Source organism: Globicephala melas, chromosome 3 (genome assembly GCF_963455315.2).
Source record: "Globicephala melas chromosome 3, mGloMel1.2, whole genome shotgun sequence".
NCBI classification, from domain to species: Eukaryota; Metazoa; Chordata; class Mammalia; order Artiodactyla; family Delphinidae; genus Globicephala; species Globicephala melas.
The window spans coordinates 105,117,416-105,140,528 of NC_083316.1; the positions used below are offsets into that span (position 1 = coordinate 105,117,416).

The 23,113-nt window shown below is 44.4% G+C and overlaps 1 long non-coding RNA gene across 1 annotated transcript in view; it reads right to left on the reverse strand.

Moving 5' to 3' along the window:
• Nucleotides 1-252: 252 nt before the first annotated feature.
• The window catches only part of LOC132597093 (uncharacterized), a 58,143-nt gene continuing 35,282 nt past the window's right edge, over nt 253-23,113 (reverse strand). Inside the window, exon 3 of the long non-coding RNA XR_009563453.1 lies at nt 253-352. This is a non-coding gene — a long non-coding RNA (uncharacterized lncRNA). The remainder of the gene's footprint in view (nt 353-23,113) is intronic.

A 23,113-nucleotide genomic window follows, 5' to 3' on the forward strand; every position in this document is an offset into this window, starting at 1 on the left:
CTGTGCTCCGCAACGGGAGAGGCCACAGCAGTGAGAGGCCCGCGTACCACAAAACAACAACAAAACTTGCCCACAATGACACTGCTCATTGTAAGAGGTATCAGAAGAGTAAATAACAGCCCGCATTGACCATACACATACCCTGTACCAACAGCCATTCTCTGCTCTGATCCTCACAACCCTTCAATGAAGGTATCATCACACCCACTTTGTACCTGAGAAACCTGAGGCCGCGAGCAGTTAAATCACTTACCTGTATGCACCCCCTACACCTCCTCCCGACTCTCTCGGCCCTGTTGCCACCCTTCATGTATCCTCAGCCACACCATGTCTGCAGATCAACTGCTTCATTCTAGAATTAGAAAACAAAAAAGGCTGATCAATGAATTTATATGCATACCTGGGAAAAATTGTTAAAATCCGGTCACCAAGACCAGCACCTCCCAGGCGTCTTACATAACAATGGCCCTGTGCTTCTGGCCACACCAGGGGTCCCGGGGCCAAACACATTTAGGACATTGACGATGCTTTTTATCTTCCTCTCAGAGACTCCTAAACTTACCACATGACGTCTGGGAAAACAGAAGAAACTTTCCTGATAAAGGACAGCTCGTTTCATTTGCACGAAGCGCCTCTGCTACGTGACCTCGAACCTCAGCCTCCTCCCTGTGAAATGAGCACGTAGAGCAGGTTCTTTATAAGCAGGGAGATTATTGCTACTATCATCTCCACCTGAAGACAAGCCTCCTGGAGCACGCCAGGGGCACACCTGCGGCCTCATCCAAGGGTGTGGGCCGGTCTTCCAGAACCCCCCTTGACACAAACAAAAGGGTAGCTGGGGAAAAGCTTGGGATTTTCAATCAGACAGTCACAGGCCACACTCTACTTAACCTTTCTGTGTCTGTTTCCTCATCATAGGATGAGGAATAAATACTCTCTTCAGGCTACTCTTTGTGGAGATTAAGAAAGCAAAAAGCTCAACAGGTGTGGGTTGTTATCATTAGACAGTCAAGGGACCACACCTGTCAAACATGAAGCTCTGATGCAACCCAGGAGAAACTTAACTTCCCCAAATGCATCTTAGAAGCCACTGTGGGAACAATGGCTTAACATTTATTTGGTCCAAAGCATATTTGAAGGTTAATCTTCTCATTCCTTCTTGGGAGAAAATCTGATGAACCAGCAGTAAAGGAAGGAACTGACTGGATGGAAAAACATTTAAGAGTGAACAAAATCCCTGAAAAAGGCTGCAAACCACTCTCTCCCCTTTGCCGGAGTGAGTCTGAGAAGGGACCTCGGACTCCATCTGCTGGGAGGAAGCCGGGGAAGGTGTGCAGGGGCCCAGCCAAGTGAGGGCAGGGGTGGCAAGGTGGAAATGCATGCCCATAAGGGACACTGTCTATTAATTTCTCAAGATTCCTCATAACACTTTAAATAAACTCAACCTGTTTCCATCCGAGTAACTGTCTCATTCCACTGATGTCTAATCTGAAGGAATAATAGATATTTCTCTGGAAAAATACTGAGCAATTCGAGGTCCTTCCTCCCTTGCTTGGCTCCCATCCTGTGTAAGATGGAGCACGTGGCCTTGTAGACTCCGAGAGCCAGAGGACGCTGACAGTGGGTGAGGCAAGGTGCGGGCAGAGGAAGCAAAGTTTGGGGAAAGTCAGAAAGTTATTCGGAAGGACAGAGAGACTTCTTTCCTCAAGACTGCTTATGTTACACCGTCTTCCCAGAGGCTAATTAAGTCCCACAGGGGCAGAGAGAACCAACAGCCAAGAAAACTTAGCATGCAAGTTACCAATACAGAAGAAGAAAGAACATGTTTGTGCTTGTGTGTGTTTCTATATCAAAAACAGAAAATGTATCCTCTGCCAATCACATGGGAGGGCATTAGTTTAGTTATGACTAGACATATTAAGTCATTCAAAGGACTCTGACATCTTAAAACAGTGTACTTAATAAGTTGTCTTTGTTACTTAAAAAAATAAATCTCTACTAAAGCGAATTCACTGGAAGCGCAACTGGCTTTTTCAGATTAAGCCAGGGGATGCGTGCTTATGGTTGCTGAATACACACGGAAACACTTGTATCAAAGTAGCTGCTCAATAAATGTTACTCTCTCTCTCCTTTCCTGTTCTTTCATCAAAAAGGGATGATAGGGGCTCCCCTGGTGGCGCAGTGGTTGAGAGTCCGCCTGCCGATGCAGGGGACACGGGTTCGTGCCCCGGTCCGGGAAGATCCCACATGCTGCGGAGCGGCGGGGCCCGTGAGCCATGGCCGCTGAGCCTGCGCGTCCGGAGCCTGTTGCTCCGCAACGGGAGAGGCCACAACAGTGAGAGGACCGCGTACCGCAAAAAAAAAAAAAAAAAAAAAAGGGATGATAAAAACAAAGGCAGGTAGGAGGGAGAAGAAATAGGGAAAGAGGAAAGAAAGAAGGAAGGAAGCTGAAGAAAGAAAAAATTTCCCTAAAGACTCTACCTGCCAAGACGTGGAAGAAATTTGTGCGTTTAAATAATGATGATATTTGTAGATATTTTAGGCAGTTTTCCACAGTACGTGAGTAAATCCCATAATATGGGAGGCTTTTTAAAAATTAGACTTTACAGCCAATTCACTGTGTAACACCAACTGCATATCTTAAAGAGACATGACCACAGGGCAGATTGCACAGTTCCTCCTATGCTTGTTTCTTATCTCTGAGTGTCTAAAATAAAAAAAGGGTTTCTTTCTTAGCAGCCGTAGTGAACTGTACCTTTAAAAACTAACCTTTGAAATCAGGCTGTGACCATTTTGTTGACCTTTGTCGGACCATATGATTCTCTTGAAGTCCAAAGGCATGAATAGATCTCTTTGTGTGCTCAGCCCTCATCCAAGCAGGCTGGCCTGGGTTTTGTTTTGGCATGTCCACGAGAATGCCACAGACAAGTAGGTTTTGATTTCCAGATACACATAAGTAGATGTGATTTCCTTTCCAGGAAAAGGGCACAATGGCTAATACGCTTTAATTTATACAGACGGCGCTCTTTTAGAAGCCTGTCCTGCAGTTGGGGCTTGGTCAAAGTGGGTCCTTCAGCAAGAAGCATCGCCCCCAAATTCTCACTGGTAGACTGTCAGTCTGGAAAGCCACGGAGGCAAGGAGGTGGGAGGGGAAGACGGACGGAGGAAGAATTTGGTGGGCAGGAGCCCAAACAGCTCACTGTAAAGGTTTCCTAGATTTCACATGCGTCCAAATTTTATTTCTCTGGATCTGGTTTTCTTTGTTTTGGTTATTTCCTGTTTTTCAGGCACAGGTGATCCTTTTATCTGGAAACACGGACTGCTATATTTTTTTCTGATGTATAGTTTTCTTTCTTTCTTTCTTTTTTTTTTTTGCGGTACGCAGGCCTCTCAATGTTGTGGCCTCTCCCGTTGCGGAGCACAGGCTCTGGACGCGCAGGCTCAGTGGCCATGGCTCACGGGCCCAGCCGCTCCGCAGCATGTGGGATCCTCTCGGACCGGGGCATGAACCCGTGTCCCCTGCATCAGCAGGCGGACTCTCAACAACTGCGCCACCAGGGAAGCCCTGATATATAGTTTTCTGCTGGATAAGATTTCTATAAAAATTAGGTTGATTTGGTCCAGTCAGCTTGGTGTCAATTTTCCAGTTGTGTACAAGGTTCCTTGGTGTCACAAGCGAAAGCTGCAACTTAACCACCCCCAAAGCTTAACAACATTTACAGAGGCCCCAGAACAATGACTTTTTGGATAAGTGAACTTTGGTAAGTTTAAGCAAAGAGGAAAATAAGTAGTGCCTTTTTGAGCATCAGGACTCGTCTCTGCTAGGTGGCCACTCGGCCGGTTTGACCACAGTGCTGGGAAGGTCGAGTGAGGCTGCCTCAGTTTCCAGGCTGGCTAGCTTTGCATAGATGCCAATTTTCACTTGACCACAGGCTGAACCCCTAAGCCTGGGGACCTGTCTGTATTGCTTAGTGGGGACTTTAAAGAAAAGCGTCCATTGCAGCTTTTCCAGCCCCGTACTGCACATTTGTCCTTTGTTGCCTGACAAGCCAGAGAGACAAAGGCACCTCTGTCCTTTGTTTGGTTGGCCTCCCCTCTGTGGGGCTTTCTGCTCCCTCTCTTATTCTAACTCCATTAAGACTCTTCCTGTGACCGGAAGGTGATAAAAGAAACACATTTCAAAGAGTAAAAACAAGTGTCCAGGAAGGCTCTTGTCATTAGGTTGAGAAAAATGAAAAACCAGGCCTCTTTCTCCCTCTGGGTCTGGAGTAGCTGAGGGGGAAACATCACTGAGGCTCTGAGCGGCCATCCGTAGAGCAGGCACAGGCGCTGGGCTCCGCCCCTGTGTGCATATGACAGAGGCAGGACCCTGGGGGCCAGGGCGCCTCCCAGCAGCTGCCCTGTTTGCAGTTTGGATGGCTCTTGCTTCCCTTTGTCCCATGTCAGTTTCCTCCCTCCCCCTCTCTAACACTCTCACCATCCCCCTTTTCTTTCTTTACTTGTCAGTGTTTACCCTCTGCTCAAAACACTTGACTCCAATCACCTCCCATCCACCTAGCAGATCCCCTCAAGTCCCAACTCTATAGCGTGGCCCCCTCTCTGTACCATGTAATGCAGTAATGGCTATCAGCTATTGAGGGCTTATCATGTGCTTTTTATCTTGCTTATGTGTTCCAGCCACCTTTGAGGTGCCGTGCTAATCAGGACAGGCTGAAGCTTGCAATTAAACAGTCGCAGAATTCAGCGAGACTGTTTGTTTCCTGCTCTTGTGCAGAGTCTGGAGCACAAATTCCTGGCTGGCAGCACCTCCTGTGGGGCTCACTTTTAAGCTGTGAGCACTGGGTTCCATGCCCATCCTGGAGTTTTGGTGTAGAAGGCAGAGAGGGTGAGAAGGATCGCAAGGATGTTTTAGGGAGACCTCTGAGTGGTACCCCCCTACTTCCCCCATCTTCTCTGGGCCACCAGTCTGACATATGGTCCCTCTTAGCTGCAGGGGAACCAAGAAATGCAGGATGAAGACAAAACTGCATGGTGGATGCATCATGGTCGCTTCGACAGGTGGGTGCTATCATCCCCTCCACATAGGGAAATTGAGGCTCAAAGATTCAGAATCATCAGCTAATACATGGGGAACCCCAATTCCAACCCTGTAAATCTGACTCCAGAACTACACTCTTCACCTTGCGTTATGATTTCTGTGACTCTCCCCTAATAAAAAGCTAGTCCCTCTTTTGTGCTAACACCTTACCTTTTACAAATCTTTACTCCCCCGATTACCACAGGGCTGCACCTGTTATACCAGACTACAAATGCCCCAAGGAGAAGGAAAACTCTTTTTCACAACGGTATCATCAGCAGAGAGCACTGGGGTTGGGACAGGAAAAATATAAGATAAGCCTGGAGCATCTTAGAGTAAGTATCAGGAGAAGAAGATATGCTAAAAGCAAAACAAAATAAAAAACAGGGCATGTCAAATGGACACAGGAGCCAATGTGAAAGACTTCCCAACGTCCAAAGCCAGAACTATCGGAGAAACAAAATAAATAACAATAGTATCAGATTACAATCCAAAGAACAAAATGATTGTCCGTGAGTTTATACTCATATAAATAAATGAATAACTGAATAAGGGAAAAGGCACAGAAGAATTCCTTACAGAAGAATTCCAAATATTAAACATAGAAGGAATTAAGGAAATAGAAAATCACCATTAAAGCACCACTCGTTACAGTCAAGATCCACTGATAGATGCCAATATTAGTGGGCAAAACTCTGAGAGAAGCAGGATGTTTTCATTGCTTCAAAGTACCTCCTCCAAAATACTCATTGCAGGAATACCAGGAAGTTATCTGGGTTTGGTTCCAGACCACTGCAAAATACAGCAAATATTGCAATAAAGCAAGGCACACGAATGTTTTGGTTTCCCAGTGCATAGGAAATTTAGTGTACACTATGTTGTAGTATATTAAGTGTGCAATAGTATTATGTCTAAAAACTGTACGTTCATTAATTAAAAAAATACTTTATTGCTAAAACATGCTAACCATCATCTGAGCCTTCAGCTGGTCATAATCTTTTATGCTGGTGGAGGCTCTTGCCTCAGTATTGATGGCTACTGACTGATCAGGGTGCTGGTTGCTGAAGCCTGGGGTGCCTGTAGCAATTTCTTAAAATAAGACAACAATAAGGTTTGCTGTATCGATGGACTCTTGCTTCCACTTGAACACTTAGAGGCCGTGGTATGGTTATTAATTGGCCTAATTTCAATATTGTTGTGTCTCAAGGAATACGAAGGACCAAGGAGAGGAGGAGATATGGGGAATGGCTGGTCAATGGAGCAGTCAGAAGTCACACAACATTTACCAATTAATTTTGCCATCCTATATGGGTGCAGTTCCTGGGGCCCCCAAACCATTACAATAGTAACATCAAAGGTCGCTAATCGTAGATCACCATAATAAATATAATAATAATAAACATATTTGACATGTTGTCAAAATTACCAAAATGTGACAGAGATACGAAGTGAGCAAATGTTGTTGGAAAAATGGTGCAGGTAGACTTGCCAAATGCAGGGTTGCACAAATCTTTGATTTGTAAAAAACACAATATCTGTGAAGCACAATAAAGCAAGGTATGCCTGTAATAACTGAGGCAGTTTTAACATACATCCGCAGATTCTCTGATACTCCTCACTCCAGGATGTGGAAGTTATTTCTCCTCCTCCTGGGAGTGGACTGGACTTTTGATTCATTTTCTAATGAATAGAAGCTGAAAAGGGGAAAATAGTAAATTTGCAGCAGAGAAACCTGGCAGATGTCGGATCAAGTGATCAAAGTTAACAACCCCAGTAGTAAACCATGGTGACATCGTGCTCCCCATGATATATGATGAGAAGGTCACTTCATTTTTGTCGTCTTTCTCCCCAAAACCCATAACCCGCATTGTGAGAAAACATCAGACAAATCCAAATTAAGGGACATTTTACAAATACCTGCCTAGGGCTCTTCAAAAGCACCAAAGGTCACAGAAAACAAGAATGAGAAGCCGTCACCGATTGGAGGAGAGTAAGGAGAGATGATGACTAAGCCCAGCATGGAGTCCCGAGACAGGAAAAGGACATTAGTGGGAAAACCATGAAATATGAATTAAAGTCTGAAGTTTAGGTATAGTTTCAAACCAACGTCCATTACTTAGTTTTGGTAAATGTGCCATGGTTATATAAGATGTTCACATGAACGGAGACTGAGTGAAAAGTATTTGGGAACTTTCTGGATTATGGCAATTATTCTATACATCGAAAATTATTTTAAAATAAAAGGTATCTAAACACACTGAAGAAAAAAAACCTCTCCGTTTTACACTGAGTCAAATCTAAAGTCCTTTTCAATAGCCTAAAACTCATGTCATCATGGTGACACGATGCTCACCATCCCCTCTCTGTCCTTCTCTCCCCTCGTTCCCTCCCCACCTTCAGCTGCACGGCTTTTCCCCTTGTTCCTCAGACACTCCCAGCCTGCTCCCACCTCCGGGCCTTGACACTTATTGTTCCCTTTGGTGGGAAAGCTTCCCCCCAGATATCTTCATGGCTAGTTCCCTAATCTCTTGGAGATCTTTACTCGGATGTCTCCTAATCATGAGACGTTCTCTGATGCGGCTGTGTAAAAGGCCACACATGTCCGGCATACCCCATACCCTCCCCTGCTTTGCTTTTCTCCACTGCTCTTAGCATCATCTGCCACTAATATATTTTGTTTATTTTATTTATTTTGTTTATTTCTGTGGTAGGCAGAATAATGGCCCCCAAAGGTGTCCAGGTTCTAATCCCTGCAACCTATGACTATGTTGTCACACAGCAAAGGGGAAATTAAGGTTGTAGATGGAACTAAGGTTGTTAATCATCTGGCCTTGAGATGGGGAGGTTATCCTAGATTATCTGGATGGCCCAGTATAATCACAAGGGTCTTTACAAGAGGGAGGCAGAATGTAAATGGGAGGGATTTGCTATAAGAATGACTCAATCCTCCATTGCTGGTTATGGACAATGAAGGGAGCTGTGAGCCAAGGACTGTGGGCAGCCTCTAGATGCTGAAAAAGATGAGAAAACCCTTTCTTAGGGTCTTTAGGAAATTGTAGCCCTGCTGACACTTTGTCTTTGGCCCATTGCGACCCACGTCGGATTTCTGCTTTAAAGAACTATAAGAGGAGTATTAAAAAACTCTTAGAGGAAAACATAGGTAAGACACTCTTTGGCATAAAGCACAGCAATATCTTTTTGGATCTGTCTCCTAGAGTAAAGAAAATAAAACCAAAAATAAACAAATGGGACCTAATTAAACTTGAAAGCTTTTGCACAGCAAAGGAAACCATAAACAAAATGCAAAGACAACCTATAGAATGGGAGAAAATATTTGCAAATGATGCGATCGACAAGGCTTTCAGTTCCAAAATATACGAACAGCTCATGCAGCTCAATATCAAAATGGGTAGAAGACCTAAACAGAAATTTCTCCACAGAAGACATACAGATGGCCAAAATGCACATGAACATATGCTCAACATCGCTAATTATTAGGGAAATGCAAATCATAACTACAATGAGGTATCACCTCACACCAGTCAGAATGGCCATCATCAAAAAATCTACAAACAATAAATGCTGGAGAGGGTGTGGAGAAAAGGGAACTCGCCTACACTGTTGGTGGAAATGTAAACTGGTACAGCTACTATGGAGAACAGTATGGAGGTTCCTTAAAAAACTAAAAATAGAGCTACCATATGATCCTGCAATCCCACTCTTGGGCATATACCCAGAGAAAACCATAATTCAAAAAGATACACATGCACCCTGATGTTCATTGCAGCACTGTTTACAATTGCCAAGACATGGAAGCAACTTAAATGTCCATCAGCAGAGGAATGAATACAGAAGATGTGATACATGTATACAATGGAATATTACTCAGCCATAAAAAAGAGTGAAATAATGCCATTTGCAGTAACATGGATGGACCTAGAGATTATCATACTAAGTGAAGCAAGCCAGAAAGAGAAAGACAAGTATCATAAGATATCACTTATATGTGGAATCTAAAAAAAAAAAAAAAGAAAAGAAAGACACAAATGGACTTATTTCCAAAATAAAAAGAGACTCATAGACAAAGGTGTGGAGAGGGATAAATTAGGAAGCTGGAATTAACATATACACACAATTATGTATAAAATAGATAACCAGCAAGGACCTTACTGTACAGCACAGAGAACTATACTTATTATTTTGTAATAACCTGTGGAAGAGAATCTGAGACAGAATATATATATATATATATATATATATATATTCGCTGTGCTGTACAGCTGAAACTTAACGATATTGTAAATCAACTATACATCAATAAAAAATTTTAAAAATAAATATGAACAATAAGATTAAAAATATGTGTTGTTTTAGGCTACTAAGTCTCTGGTAATTTGTTACAGCGGCATAGGAGACTGACTCATAGCATGAACGAAATCAGTGACCCATTGTTAGTGGCCATACGGCATCCTGGGCCTGACGAGTGCTGACATTTGGCCAGTGTGAGAACTGCTGTACCAGGTGAGGACTTTTATCACACAAGCTCCAGAGGTGATCAGCAAGTCAGTCAAGTTCTGGGAGCACAGGGTGTGTCTGAGGGTGTGCTGAGCTGGGGCGAGTGAGGAGGGACAGTACTATTGTGTTGAGTTCCTGCCATTCACTCAGAGATGTCACAGGAATGATCCATATCTTTGGGGTAAATGTTGTGAGTAAGGCCTTTACCATTTCTTGTGTTCAAGATCCCTGGTTTCTAGGTGGACTTGGACAACATTTCCAGGCACCTTGCCTGAGGGCCTGGCACCACCCTGTCTGCTATAGAGAGAAAACAGTCATCAGAGCATCCTGCAGTTTTAGGTTTAAGGCTGACTCGGAGGCATTAAAGACATCTTACAAGAAGTTGATTTATGAACGCAGTGCAAGCGCCTCTCTTATTTTTACTTAGAGTCCTTCTCAACTAGAGTCAGAACTTGGAGGGGTTATAGATTGATGGGTGAATTTGCTTGTTTTTATTATGTAGAATAACAGAAGAGCCAGAAGCAATATAACCAAAATACAAGAGAGCTTTATAAATAAAATATGAATAATAGATACTTGAAAGATAATGTCCCCAAGCACTTTAGAAATGATGAAAGTGCCCTAGAAATTTTTAGATGAATGGCTGTAAATTCATTTTGGAATGGGCTTTGGTTGTTAAATTTCCTTTTCTGAGTTAGTCAGCAAAAGTTCTAACTAGATATAAAACACAAATTGAGTACCAGGCGCATCCACCATAAAGTGCTCATTGATGTACTTAATGTAGCTATAATCATGGTGTAGCAGTAGAAGACTTTGGTTAGCATGTGACAAGAAAACCCAACTCAGCTTGGCTAAAACGGTAATAGGAATTTACTGGCTTATATAACCATAACGTCCCGAGGTAAGGCAGGCTTCAGCAAAGTTGATCCAGAAGTTTACAATGTCACCAGGACTGTGCTTTTGTTCCCTGCAGTTTTTTCAATGCTACTCTCCAAGTTTGTTGGCTTTTTCTTGGACTGGCTTCTCTCACCACTACTGGGTCCCAGAGGGGTCAGCATCCCTACTCACATATGGTGGCAAAGCCACCCTGAAAAAAAATCCCATCCCTGGGAAATTGAGTTGATGACAGCAGAGCAGAGGTCCCCAAACAAGGCCTGCAGGCAAAATCCAGCCAGCTTCCTGATTTTATAAATAAAGTTTTACTGGATCACAGCCACGCCCATTCACTTATACATCGCTCACGGCTGCTCTCACACTACAAGGGCAGAGCTGCGTAGTTAGCACGGAGACCTTCTATCACGCAAAGCCTGAAATATTTACTATCTGGCCCTTGACAGAAGAAGTTTGCTGACCTCTGAAGCACAGTCATAGGGGATAACTCTGAGAAAACACTCAGCCCAGAAGCTGTTCTCTTCTCACCAATAGCAGTTAATTCATTCTATTTCTCTTTTCTTGTTCCCACGAAGAACAAATGGAACATTTTTCTCAGGCAAACACAGTAAGCAGTTTTCAAGTCATGAGTCAGACTTCCTGAAGTTTTAGGATTTACATGGATCCTCATAATAGCTAATGGTTCCAGCAATAGCTATAGTTAGGAGAAATGGAATCATTGAGGACCATACTGTAAATTAATACTAATGGCACTACTAGAGGCCAGATTCTGTACAACACCCTCCCTATATTAACCTCTCACAAAATCTTGTGACGTGTGTCCTATAGTCATGCCTGCAGATGAGGCACCGAGAGATTAAGAAATGTCCCTGGTTTACACAGCTGGTAAGTGGCCGTGGCTATAACTGAAAGCCAGCCTGTGGGACTCTGGGGTCCACAGTGCTGACTGGTCTTGGAGGCTGCCTCTCTGAACTGGAATTCACACTGAGCAAATGCAGACAGAGACTAAGAATTACCTGTTAACACACAACATGAAAATTGTGAGATGTTAAAAGAGAGCAGGGGTCTTCCCTGGTGGCGCAGTGGTTGAGAGTCCGCCTGCCGATGCAGGGGACCCGGGTTCGTGCCCCGGTCTGGGAAGATCCCACATGCCGCGGAGCGGCTGGGCCTGTGAGCCATGGCCGCTGAGCCTGCGTGTCCAGAGCCTGTGCTCCGCAACGGGAGAGGCCACAAGAGTGAGGGGCCCACGTACCGCAAAAAAAAAAAAAAAAAAAAAAAAGAGAGAGAGCAGGGCCCTTCACATGACCAGACCAGGAAACAAAACAGAGGAAGTCAGGGACAGAAAATAGACCTTTCCTTTAGCCACTGCTCGCTAAACATTCAAGCAAGATCCTGATGAGGAGGGCTTCGGGAGGGAATGCCTCAACCACATCAATGTCAGACAGAATGAGTTTCCTGGAATACGCTCCCCAGAAGTTGCTCTGTGGAAAAATGGTGCTGGGGTCAACTCATTTGTGGGAATACAGCATCCACTAACCCACTTAAGGAGATTCCCAGTGCAGACATTAGGAGACTTTCCGAAAAGCTAGAGTAAGGAAACCTGTTTGCCATTTGCTTAACCCAGGACTTATTGAGTTTATCTGACCACTGAACACTCTTTTGGGTATATATGAGGTCTACAAATATCCCAAAGAATAAACTTTTTTTTAATTAAAGTATAGTTGATTTACAATATTGTGTTAGATTCGAGTGTGCAGCAACGTGATTCGGTTATACATAAATTTGTATATATCTATATTCTTTTTTCAATTCCTTTCCATTTATAACTCGTTACAAGATATTGAATATAGACTAAACAGACTCACAGACATAGAAAACAAACTTATGGCTACCAAAGGGGAAGAGGGGGCGAGGGATAAATTGGGAGTATGGGATTAGTAGAGGCACAGTACCAAAGAACAAACTTTTGATCCATTTTGTTGTATAATTTAAATGCATCATTTAAATGCTTAATAATATGAGTTATTCCATAGTCCATAAGGTGAAAGCATTGCTTCTCAATTTATCTTTTTTGGTTGTCTTTTTATAATCTTAGTAAAAGGGCCCTTCCAAGGTAATTAAAATAGGAATCTGAAGCAGATGGATTTCTGGGGGCCAGATGGACTGACCCAGCCAACCAGGTGAGCTTCCTTGCCAAAAGGTGCTGTGTAAGACCAGCTCATGGGAAGGCCTGCAATATTAGGTTCACCCATTACAATGGAGCTATCATAAATAGTATTGTTATAATATACTGATATATGAAAGGGCGAAATTGTGCAGGATAACTAAGTAGGAAATCAGAATACAGAAAAAAAAAACTGCAAATAGTACAAGCGATAAATTCAAAGGAATTTAAAGACTGAAGCTACTGGCATGGCAGGGACTATTGCTAACAGGGGAGTGTGCCTGGCAGGACTGAACGGCTGAGCTGGAGCTTAAAGGGTCTAGTGGACATGGGCGGGGCAGGGCAGGGGGAGAAGTTCGGGTGGGGCTCAGACCAGCAGAAACAGAGGTAGCCTGGATGGACACAGGGCTGGAGGCTTGGAGTGGCTGGAGGGTGTTGGCTGTGGTTAGTGAGATCCAAGAAGTAAAGCAGCCCATTGCGTGGACGACCCTGAAAACCTGGCACAGGAGTGTGGCTTTAATTCAGCTGATAACATTGTAGGTTTCCAAACATGAGCAAAGTGTGCGTTGTTTGACATAGATCTTGGGGGCTGCAGCATAAAAATGGATTGGGAGCTAGGAAGCTGAAAGAGGAAGTAGCATTCCCTTATGACGGAGGAGAAAGAGACTGTTAAGGACTGTTTAGTTTCATGCTTCCAAGGGGGCGAATTTCTAAATTACCAAAGTTAAAGTCATTGATTTTATTTTTCATATATTTGTCCATAGGCACTGATTCTGTAAGCAACTGTAATTGACCCGATCCATTGTTTAATCACTGTCTTAATTCGGAAGATGATTTGCTTGCTGTCTTTGAAAATAACGTGTATGTCAAGGGACTATAACCGTATATATTATTTGCTTATCACAACGTCAGAAACGACTGTACGTTTTGGGAGCATTTCCTCCTGGATGCAATGCGGTGGGGCCTGTGTGAGGTGGTGGCCGTGCTCAGCGATCACTGCAAGGATGCCTGATGGGAGCCCTGGTGTCCCACTGAGGGGAAGAGCCGGAGAGGGGCAGGAGCGGAGCCTCATCTATCTGGCTCGTAAGCACGTGCATGTTAGGGTTAATTGCTCTTGCCAGGCTTGGGCCATTTCAGTGACTATTCATTCTCAAGGGCAGAGCCTTAAATGCCATCATCTCATTTTGTGACCCTGTCGCATGCCGCCCAAATCGTGGGCATCGAGTCCTGCTTTAAGGTCCGGTCCAAGTCAGTAACATATTTTAAAGAAACTTCTGCTTTCCACAGGCTTGAAATATAATGTGAGTCCTTACTGAAGTCTTTTGAGGGGGGGATTGCATCTTATAGTGTATAAATGAACTGCCTTGAAACCTCTCTGCCTGTTCAGCTCCGTGAAGCCCCACGTTGCCCAGCAGTGGCTTCCTCCGAATCTCTTCCCACCACCTCTATGAGTCTTCACGACCCTCTGGCTTTCTTTTCATTGCTTTTGATTATTAGGCTTGTCTCCTCCTTTCTCTGTTGCTTCTGAAAGTTTTCCTTTTCAGAGAGCTCAAGCTTTTTCTTTCTTTCTTTTTTCTAAATTTACATTAAAAAATGTAGCATCTCTAAGTATTTTTCTTCAATTTTACCCACGACACCACTCAGGAGACAAAGGCTGGGAAGTTGAGAAATTCAGCTAAAGAATCTTTCTTAGAAAGCGGAGGAGAGTAGAAGATGGTGAAAGCTATGTTTGCATAATATTGTACCTGCCTCACACACAGATGGGGGGTGACCCATATTACTAAGAGGCTGGAACTTTTTAATCCAGATTATCTGCCGATTAACTCAGGCAAAGATGATCTCTGGAAAGTAGAAAGCTGATTACTGCTAGCAAATAAATGGGCTCTAAACCCTAGTAGGTGCCTAAAGAAAACACTGGCTTCAAATGAGTTGGCTCCTTTGCTGAAGTTTCCTGCCACTTAGAAGCAAGTGTTTGGACACCCCGATCTATAAGATTAAAAGACTCGCGCACCAGGCCGGGGGCCCTGAATGTTGAGCGAGGCCACCTTGCTTCCCGTGGTTGTAGTTTTATACAAACCATTTCAGAAATTTCTGGGTGTTATTTGAAGGCTGAAATGATGACTTGCCAGCCTCATGTTCTCTAGAGGTTATCATCAGCAAACCCAGAGTATTACTATATCAGGCATCCGGGTCAGGTCCTGTGTTAGTGTTATGACAGTTAGAGATGGCTGGGTGTGGTCTCACTTCTGAGAACGTCTATGGGCTTTCCTTGGAGTTTCCAGGCATCTGTAGGGAAATCTTTCTTTCCTGTTCTTCCTTGCGTCTGTGGATCTGTTTTCCTTTACACTTTCCTTGTCCTTCTAACTGTCTCACAGTTATACATACTCCTGGCTATACGTATGGGTATCTTCTCTATTATAGAGCTTTGCCCCAACTTGTCTTTGTGGTTTCTTCCGGAATTCCTTGAGCACAGAGTATTACTCTTCCTTCCCTTTAGCCATAAGAGATGGGCTGTAAGGCTGGCATTGGAAGTCTACAAAAAGGATTTTGGCAGTTTATGCTAACATATTTAAGGAACAAGAAACAACTAATGGGAAGGGATTAACTGTATACTAAAATTATCCCCAGATGCCAGAGAGATTAGATTGAGGACATATATTTTAACTGAAAGTCAGTCATGATGACCAGTAAGGCTATGACTCCTTCCTACTTTAGCCAATAATTTGAATTCATGAAAAAGGCAAATTTTAGAAGGATATCAGTATTTTGAAGAGTGGTGTGTTTTACAGTCAGAAGGAGCTTTAAAAATTACCTTGAGCAGCTCCCTGACTTCGAGGATAAAGACCCAAGGCCTACAGCAATGGAATAACTTGTTCAAGGTTCTTCTGGCCAGTGGCTAGAACTTCTTTATTTGGGGATCTAACATGTGCCAGATGTTACTCTAGGTCCCAGATAAGCCAGAGACAAGGTCAAGGTCGCTGCCTTCTTGGGGTTTAAACATCAGAGGGGGAGGCAGATCATAACAAATAGCAAGAACATTTTAAACTGCGATGACTCCTTGGACATCATCCAAGGAGGGATACGATAGAGAGATGGAAAGAGGCTCTGAAGACAGGACACTGGTGCTGAGGCCTCAGTGGCGAGAAGTACCAGTTCAGTAAAGTGCTGTAAATCTAAACGTGTGGGACGCCACAGCACTGCAAATGCTTCCAAAGAAAACACCTTCAGCAGTTCCATGGAGAGTCTGTCATCTCCTGACAATGCTCCCAGAAAGGTAAGTAAAAGCCGTATTAAGGATATTCTATAAATAAGCATCATGTAACAAAACCTACCATATACAGCAACAGTCCTAGAGCCCTGAAAAATTTAATTTACACAGCATCCAGTCCCTGCCTTCGAGGAGTTTATAGCCTGCTGAACAGCTTCTCATTACAAAAGCAACCTCCTGGGCCTTGACAATTGCTCTGAAATCTATCCAGGTTGAAGGAAGGGAGACAGCTAATTCGACTTAAACAGGGTCTGGTCAAGATCCTGTCCTCTTCTAAAAAGAGCTCTTAGTCATTGTACCCAGTGCTTTGGTTTCATATTTTATCTACCACACATATTGGTGTTTAATTATATTATTATACAGTATTAAAAAAGTCAACATATATATTCATAATATTGACCCTAAGACTGATACTAATCATTGGAAATAAAAGAGAAGAGCCAGTGAAATTTCAATGAGCAACTGCCAATGTTGCAAAGCATTGTTTTCTTTTTTAAAAAATAAATTTATTTATTTATTATTTATTTATTTTTGGCTGCCTTGGGTCTTCGTTGCTGCACGCAGGCTTTCTCTAGTTGTGGCGAGCGGGGGCTACTCTTCGTTGCGGTGCTTTGGCTTCTCATTGCGGTGGCTTCTCTTGTTGTGGAGCATGGGCTCTAGGCACACGGGCTTCAGTAGTTGTGGCACGCAGGCTCAGTAGTTGTGGCACATGGGCTTAGTTGCTCCACAGCACGTGGGATCTTCCCGGACCAGGGCTCAAACCCATGTCCCCTGCATTGGCAGGCGGATTCTTAACCACTGCGCCACCAGGGAAGTCCCTGTTTTCTTTTCCAAAATAAAATTTAGCTAAATATATTGGGGTTGAATGTGAAGAATTCAAGCTTCAACTTGATCAGTATTTTTTAGCCTGTGATCACCTAAGGAGCCGCTATGTGATGGATTAATATATATATAACGCCGATAATAGAAAATACATTCTGTTGAAAATATTATCTCCATGCCTATTTTCAGAGAAAATTTCTCCCAGACTCTATGGGCTTCACCTTATGATTGAAGAGATAAAAATAGAAGCCTTAGATAGTGGTATTTAAAGTTTGGAGAAGAGGGCTAGTCTAAGACAGGGAATTTTTTTTTTTTAAATTAAGTTTAACAGAGATGTTGGGATTCTTTAAGACATTTCCAAAGGATCTTTACAATGGTTATAAAACTGTTTTCAGTCTCATCGCAATAACATTTCGTAAATTGTTGAAGGGGATGGGATGACTCTAAGGAATCTAGAAGAGTTTCATAGCCTCAAAAATGTGAAAAATCTACGTGGCCTATTCTTCCCCCAGGAAGTGCGGGCTTATGTCCAGTCACAATGCGAGAGCCAGAGTCGGGTGCACTGTTTGCTACGCAAGAACTTGACAATACAAGGCAATTTGATTGTCACAAAGCATAGAATTTCTCAGAAAGTGTGAGTGATGGAAGGGTGGGAAAGTGAATGTGCACCCTTCCTGGAGTATAATAGGACCTCAACGGCTTCTCTGTGGTTTCCACTGAGCTTCCAATCCGGGAATAAAACATGAGGTGCCAAAGATGTTATTTCCCATGTGCAGGCGTGTTAAGGAGATGGCAGAAGCTCTGTGAAACTGATCAAGGGTTCACAGATGTTTTCTTTGGATGCAGTTTGCAGTGCTGTGGGATTCTCTACTCTCTTTCTCTCTCACCCCAAGTCTGGCTATGGAGAGAGGAAGAATGTCACCCTTGGGCCAAGGGAGAAGAGCTTCAAGGGGCCACTCAGACAGCTAACCTTGTGTCTGCCACACTCCATCCCCGGGCTTGAGTTCACGGCAGGGTCAGCCTGGAGTTAGCAGAGCAAAGGCAGGTGTACCTCCTTGGGGGCGAACAAGATGGCAGGGCGAAAGCGATTGTTTTCCACGGATCTGATGTGGGTCTCACATGGGAGAGCCAGCTTGTCCACGAGGATAGTGTGGAGCGGGGAAAGGATCCCTCAGAGGCAGACACTCCTGAAGCTCAGAGGCTGAGGGGATGTAAGCGGCTAGCCAGAACAGAGGCATTGCCTGTTCAAGGGCACTGTGGTCCGAGGCCGCAGCTGGGTTCTCTGAGGAACCTGTGCAAGTGCTTCACACAAATAAAAGCCAACCTCAGACATCCCCCATGCCCAAAGGGCACTGGCATCAATTTAATCTGCGTCTTCTCTCCCTAAACCCTACCCCTGGGCCTAGTCACAGGGAGGGTCAGAAATAGAAACTGGTGGGGGAGGAGAGATGACAGGAGGTTAGAGGCCAGTGGTTTGCTTCTCCCCTTCCGCATGGCAGAACTCCAGCGGGGAGCGGACCTGGATGGAGTGATGGAGAGAGGACAAGTTTGAACTTTAAATGAGTTTGGAGTTTTGTTACTCTACCAGAACAGATTGAACACTGTAATTGTCACCGGAGTGGACGGGATAATGCTTAAAGGTGACCAGAGAACTTTTCTCATCTGAGTGTCATCAGAAACCAGAGACATCCCTAAGATTTCATTTCAGGGTCAGGAGAGAACAGATGAGGGCATTTACCAGGCAGAGAAAAATAAAATGAAACTGGTTTTTAAATCAATTAATTAGCTGCTTTCCTGACTTGAACACACATTGAGATTATGTGGCTTTTGGGTTCCAAGGAAAAGGTCAAATGCTGATGACCAGAGACGGTATTTGCTCTACTGGCGTCCTCTCTGAGACAGTGTCTGTAAAGTGCTTAGAACAGCACAAGCCCTCCATAAACAGTAGCATTATTATTCTAGTTATCTTTAATTATTATTACAGGGATCTGATTTAAGACATATCCAACTAAACTCTGAGTACATCTCAACCAGCAGGTTAAGAAGCAGGGGCAGTTCCAGGCCTCAGTAGAGGGAGCTCTAAACCCATCTCTCTGCAGACCAAGCGGTGGCGGGCCCTCTACCGCTGCAGCTTCCCTGGGAAAATGATGTAAGTGATGCATTGGATTCTGGGGAAGTACCATGGCAGAGGTATCAGGTCATCCTAACTCGGCATCTGGGCTCCAGAGTCAGTAAAGGGACAAATTATTAACTTCTCTGTACTTCAACTTTTTCAGCTTTAAAAATCCAAAAATAACATGTACCTACTATGGGGGGGATTAATACCTACTTAACTGGGCTGTTGTGTGCATAATGGATATTCCATTTGTTTGCCTCCTTCTTTCCAGTTCACCTGGCCATGTTCATCTTTTTTAATTCCTAAAACCCCTCTATGGAAGGCCAGCTTCCTTAAACTTTCCTGCTCTGTGCCCCGTTTCCTCCACTTATGTGGGAAAGTAACCTCATAAATGAATCTCTACTAAGGTAGAAATAAAAGATCATTGCTTAGACTGGAGATTACCTTTTAAAAGAGAAATTTGGAAGGCAGAAAGCAGAGAAGAGATCTCAGACCCTGAACTTTCACACTTGTGCCAACCTGATGGGAAAGGTTGAGGGTTGGAGGGACCACATGAGGCACCCCCCAGCAGGCTGGGGCTCCCCCGTGACCTTTTTTGTCACGTGGGCATCCGACTCTTACAGCCACTGACTGGTGCCTGCTCTGTATGCCTCTGTGCCCAGCTCTAAGCTCGAAACTTTGCAACAGAAACACACTGGTCTTTGTTAATCTGAGAGGAAGGTATGTTACTCAAGAGAGGTGACTTCTCAAACCCCAAGCCAGACAGACTTCAAAGTAGTGATTCATCTCAGACATACCCCCATGAGAAGACGGTGATAAATACAAGTGTGGGTGAAAAAACGATGAAAACTTTGCAAAGAGGAGCAGAGGGCGCAAAAAGATGAAAAGTCCCCAAATTTAAATGCTCGAGGTTGTCCTTGAACTCTTTATCTTTCCTTCCTCGTGAGTTAATACTCATTTCTGTCAGATCAGCACACAAGCTACTTTCCACAAATCTGCCAGGTACTCAACCAGCGTCAGGAGGCCACAGCCTAATTCCTGTCCACATCCTTTAATCTGGGGCTGGCAAGTGTTTGTGGGAACCTAACTTTAATTAATTGACTCCTTAGGAATAGAGCTGACAGTTTCCCTTTTATGGATTTTAGACAGTTGAATTATTTTCCTCAGAGAAACTCGCAGGGCTCTAAATCCCTGGGTCTGTGGAGGAAGCTACCACAAAACAGATGTCTTCTCTCAGAGGGTGGCTCTCTTCACCGCCAAACACAAGGTTATTCCGCCTTGCTAGACAACGTAGGTTTTAAAGGATAGTCAAAGGGATATTCGGTGATGAAACCGAGGAGAAATAAAAATATTATAACCGAGCTGTGGCCCCTCTCCCCAGACGTTCTGAGCCCACAGTCCTCAGTCATCTCTAATCCAGAAAGTACCTGTGACCTCACGCTGCAGGCAGGAGCTACAGGGGGAGGCTGACCTGCACTCACCTTGAGGTCCAGGCCTGCGCGAACATGTCTGCACAACAGCGGATGGGCTGCCAGGCTCTGCTTCCGTGTCTGACCAGGGTACCCGCTAGGCAAGATGGTGCCCTGAAAGCAGTGAGTCATGCTGCAGGCATTGCACAAAGTGAGTTCTGGGGAAGCACAGGGTGGAACTGTAATTGTCCCCAGAGGTGTTGCCCTGTGTCCAAGGGAGGGGGCTAAAGTGAGATGGGGCAAAAGCTAAAGACCTCGAGACGAGGTGCCAGCCATCCAGGCCTTCAGAGTCGGCGTTGATGGAAGACAGCTGCCTTAGCGGGCACAGCGCCTGCCCTGATGTGGCTTTGCTGGCAACTGCCAGTGGTCTTGCCGTACCTTAGTGCCCTGGCCACGTAGGAGCCGCAGTGGCAGCACTCTGGTGCCTGCCCACAGTGCCGTGCTTCTCGTGAGCATGGTCCACAATGACAGACAACAGGTTGCAGTTGGAAGTCAGCCATGACAAGAGACAGCTCCCCGGTGAGCAGCAATGATAGCTGTGAAGACTGTGAGAAGTGAAATCTGTGAACACTGAAAGAAATACTTCAGGCGGCTTGTGCAGGCTGCCTCTGAGAATTCCCAGAAGTATCCAGCTGTATTCTGAGAGTTTCCTCAGACCTAGTGGAGCTGGATCAGAGAAATACTATGTAATTGTACTGTTTTAAGACTCTTGCTACCCCAGGTTGTTGTGTTATGGGAAATCAAGCATACGTGTATTAGGATAGTGGGTCTATATTTTGATCGTTGATGGTGGGCCATGGGGATGAGACAGTCAGAGTGCTGACTGAGAAGCATGCTAGGTGAGGAAATTACTGACCTTCCCTTCTCTTTGAGGTGGCTGGACTATATTAGCAGCACCACTGGTCTGTGGATCCCGACCTATACCTATGTTTCTAGTAAAGCAGCACAGGGGACTCATTTTCCAAGGAGAGTGGACTAACTGAGCCATGGTAGTAAGTGGTGTTTGCATAGGGGGATACAATTCTGGGCAGAACATGTGTTAGATGACTGTATACCTCTGGTCCAGCTACTTTAGCATCATGGAATAGTGGTCTTGGGATGGTGACTAGGTTTTTGTGTAGGGCAGGGACCTGTGTCTCTAGAGAGCTATAGGGCTGAGAGCAACCTTAGCTGAACAAGACACCAATGCTTCTCTCCCCTGAATGGGGAGAAACTCCTATGAGGTTAGCACTGGCAGATGTGCTGTGGTCTCTTCAGTAGGCAAGGGCTGCACTGGCACATTGGCAATAACAACCTCTGCAGCTGAAGATCACCAACTACTTGCTGGACTGTTGTAGACTGAATACTTGTATCTGCCCCAAATTCATATGTTGAAATTCTAATACCCAACGTGATAGTATTTGGAGGTGGGGGTCTTTGGGAAGTGATTAGGTGATGAGGATGGAACCCTCATGGATGGGATTAGTGCCCTTATAAAAAAGATTCCAGGGACTTCCCTGGTGGCGCAGTGGTTAAGAATCCACCTGCCAATGCAGGGGACACGGGTTCGAGCCCTGGTCTGGGAAGATCCCACATGCTGCAGAGCAACTAAGCCTGTGCACCACAACTAATAAGCCTGTGCTGTGAGCCCGCAAACCACAACTACTGAAGCCCACGTGCCCTAGAGCTCACGCACCACAACTATTGAGCCTGAGTGTTCTAGGCCCTGCATGCTGCAACTACTGAGCTGCATGCTGCAACTACTGAAGCCTGCATGCCTAGAGCCTATGCTCCGCAACAAGAGAAGACACTGCAATGAGAAGCCCGCGCACTGCAACGAAGAGTAGCCCCTGCTCGCCGCAACTAGAGAAAGCCTGTGCATAGCAACAAAGACTCAACGCAGCCAAAAAAATAATTTTTTTAAAAAAGTATTAAAAAAAACTCCAGAGAGCTCCTTCAACCCTTCCATCATATAAGAACACAGCGAGAAGAAGGCCCTCTATGAACCAGGAAGCAGGCTTTCACCAGACACCACATATGCCAGAACCTTGATATTGGACTTCCCAGCCTCCTGAACCACGAGAAGTAAATGTTTGTTGTTTAAGCCTAATAGTCTATGGTATTTTTGTTACAGTAACCTGAAAAGACTAAGACTCTGACCAAGGTGGGTATTCCATTTACTCATCTGAAAGAGTAAAATGGACCCATTGGACTGAATAAACACCTCTGAGCTTTGGAACTTCTTTTAGGAAGGAGGGCCCCAGAGATGGAAGAGATATTTTCCTCCATGGGTGGATTGAGGGATGAGAGTAACTTAGTTAGGATATTAAAAAGAATGGTACCTTACTACCTCACACCAGTCAGAATGGCCATCATTAAAATGTCTACAAATAACAAATGCTGGAGAGGGTGTGGAGAAAAGGAAACCCTCCTACACTATTGGTGGGAATGTAAATTGGTGTAGCCACTATGGAAAACAGTATGGAAGTTCCTCAAAAAACTAAAAATAGAGCTATCATATGATCCAGCAATCCCACTCCTGGGCATATACTTAGACAAAACTATAATTCAAAAAGATGCATGCACCCCAGTGTTCATTGCAGCATTATTTACAATAGCCAGGTCGTGGAAGCAACCTAAATGTCCATCAACAGATGAATGGATAAAGAAGATGTGGTACATACATACAATGGAATACTATGCAGCCATAAAAGAGAACAAAATAATGCCATTTGCAGCAATATGGATAGACCTAGAGATTAAGTGAAGTAAGTCAGAAAGAGAAAGACTAATGCTATATGATATCACTTAT